The sequence below is a fragment of the Carcharodon carcharias genome, chromosome 31 (assembly GCF_017639515.1).
Source record: "Carcharodon carcharias isolate sCarCar2 chromosome 31, sCarCar2.pri, whole genome shotgun sequence".
NCBI classification, from domain to species: Eukaryota; Metazoa; Chordata; class Chondrichthyes; order Lamniformes; family Lamnidae; genus Carcharodon; species Carcharodon carcharias.
Window position 1 is genome coordinate 19,177,127 of NC_054497.1, and position 2,976 is coordinate 19,180,102.

Sequence of the window (2,976 nt, forward strand, 5' to 3'; positions counted from 1 at the left end):
ATATCCAGCTTGGGGATCTACTAGTCAATCAGGAGAAGGGATGTCTGAGGGAGGTGCAGAGACTTGGACTCCAGCGAAAGAATGAATTCACACAGAAGGTGGAATCAGTCAGTTCCTCAGTAGCTTATTGCAGGCTGCACAGTGAGAGGGTGGGATGGTCACGTAGGCTCTTTTTGATGCGGTAATCCGTGCATTTATCACCCATGCTTCTCTAATTTTGTGGGTGCAATATTCTACATCTTAGAGGACAATGAGAATGTGCAGATATCAGCTCCTTCATAAACCCTGCTAACCCAGACATGGAAATGTTCTGGACCACATGGAATCATACATAAAAAACATAAGGAACTGGAGCAGGAGTATCATAGAATCATAGACTAGTTACAGTACAAAAGGAGGCAATTCAGCCCTTCATGCCCATGTGAGCTGTCTGCAAGAGGAATTCACTTAACCCCACTCCATCTTTTCCCTGTAGCCTTGCAAATGTTTTCTGTTCAAATAATTATCCAATTCCCTTTTGGAAGCCACAATTGAATCTCCCTCCACCACACTCTTGGGCAATGCATCCTAACCACGCATTACAATGTACTCCCTCATTTGCTTCTTTTGCCAATCACCTTAAATCAATGTCATCTGGTTCATGACCCTTCCACCAATGGGAACAGTTTCTCCTTATCTACCTTGTCCAGTGTTTTTGAACACCTCCATGATTTTGAACACCTCTATCAAATCTCCTCTCAACCTTCTTATCTACAAAGGGAACAACCCCAGCTTCTCCAATCTATCCACGAAACTGAAGTCCCTCATCCCCGGAACCATTCTGGTAAGTATTTTCTGCCACCCTCTCTAATGCCTTCACATTCTTCCTAAAGTGTGGTGCCCAGACCTAGACTCAATACTCCAGTTGAGGCTGGACCAGTGTTTTATAAATGTTCATCATAACTTCCTTGCTTCTATATTTATGCCCCTATTTATAAAGCCCAGGATCCCATGTTCATTTTTAGCTCCTCTCTCAACCTGCCCTGCCACCTTCAATGAAACGTGCTCATATAACCCCAGGTTCCCCTTCTCCTGCGTTCCCTTTAGAATTGTACCCTTTATTTAATATGGTCTCACCTTGTTCTTCCTATCGAAATGGGTCACTCTGTGCTTCTCTGAATTAAACTTAATCTGCTATGCATCTGTCCATTCCACCAGCCTGTCTATATTCTCTTAATGTCTATTACTATCCTCCTCACAGTTCACAATACTTCCAAGTTTTGTGTTGTCGCCAAGTTTTGAAATTGTGCCCTGCACACTCAGGTCTAGGCTTTCAATATAGATCAAGAAAATCCGAACCTGGGGGAACTTCCAGTCCAACAAACAAACCATTCACCATTACTCTCTGTTTCCTGTCACTCAGCTAATTTTGTATCCATATTGTCACGGTCCCTTTTATCCCATGGGCTTTAACTTTGCCACCAAGCCTATTACATGGAAATGTATTAAACTCCTTTTAGAAGTCCATGTCCACCACATCAATGCATTAGCCTCATCAACCCTCACTGTCACCTCATCAAAAAACTCAGTCAAGTTAGTTAAAGACAATTTGCCTTTAACAAATCCATGCTGGCTTTCCTTAATGAATCCATATTTGTCCAAGCGACTGTCAACTTTGTCCCATATTATTGGTTCCAAAAACTTTTCTACCATCAAGATTAAACTGACTGGCCTGTTGTTGCTGGGTTTGTCCTTACACCGTGTTTTGAATAAGGTGCAACTTTTGCAATTCTCCAATCCTCCTGGATTCTCTGTATCTGAGGAGGATTGGAAGACTATGGCCGGTATCCTCGAATGTATCTCATCCGGCCCTGGTGACTTATCTACTTTAAGTACAGCCAGCCTTCCTGGTGCCTCCTGTTTAACAATTTTTAGTCCGTCCAATGTCTCAACCAGCTCCTTCCTTGAAAAATACAGAGGCAAAGTACTCAAGAGACAAAGTACTCAAAAATATGGAGGCAGAGTACTCAATGTACTCATTTAGTACCTCAGCCATGCCTACTGCCTCCATGCATAAACCACCGTTTTGGTCCCTTAACAGCTCCACTCCATTTTTTAATCACTATTTTACTCTTTATATGCCTATAGAAGATTTTTGTATTCCCTTCTCTGTTCGCTGCCAGTCTTTTCTCAAACCCTCTCTTTTCTTCTCTTGTCACTTTTTCCACTTCCCCTTTGAACTGTCTGTATTTAACCTGCTTCTTACTTGTGTTATCAAGCTGACATCTGTCATCCATCCCCTTTCTCTGCTTCATTTTACCCTGTAGCTCTATCATTATCTAGAGGGCCCTGTCTCTCTTTGCCCTACCTTTCCCCCTCATGAGAATCTATTGCAACTGTACCCAAACACTCTCTTCTTTAAAAGCAGCCTGTTGTTCTGGTACACTTTTGACTGCCAATCTTTGATTCAAATTCCAATGGGCCAGACCCAGTCTCACCTCACTGAAATTGGCCCTCCCCCAATTAATTATTTTCACTGCATTGCTCCGTGTCCTTTTCCATAGCCAATCTAAACCTTATGATGATGCAATGACTGTTGTCCCCTAAATGTCCTCCTATTGACACTTCATCAAAATCCTTCCCCAGAACCAGATACAGTGAAGCCTCCTGCCTTGATTGGCTGGAAACATACTGATCTAGAAAATTCTTGTAAACACACTTCAGAAACTCTTCCCCCTCTCTGCCCTTTACTCAGTTACTACCCCAAGTCTATATCAGGTTAATTCTCTGAGATTTTTCGCACCTCTCTGTAATTTTCTTGCAAATTTTTTCTTCTATATTTTTTTCACTAGTTGAAGGCCTATAGAACACACCCTGTAGTGTGACGACACCTTTATTGTTTTTGAACTCTAAAAATAGATTCTGCCTTTGATCCCTCTAGGACATTAGCTCTGTAAGACAGACCATTCAGCCCATCAAGCTTGCTTTGTCATTCAT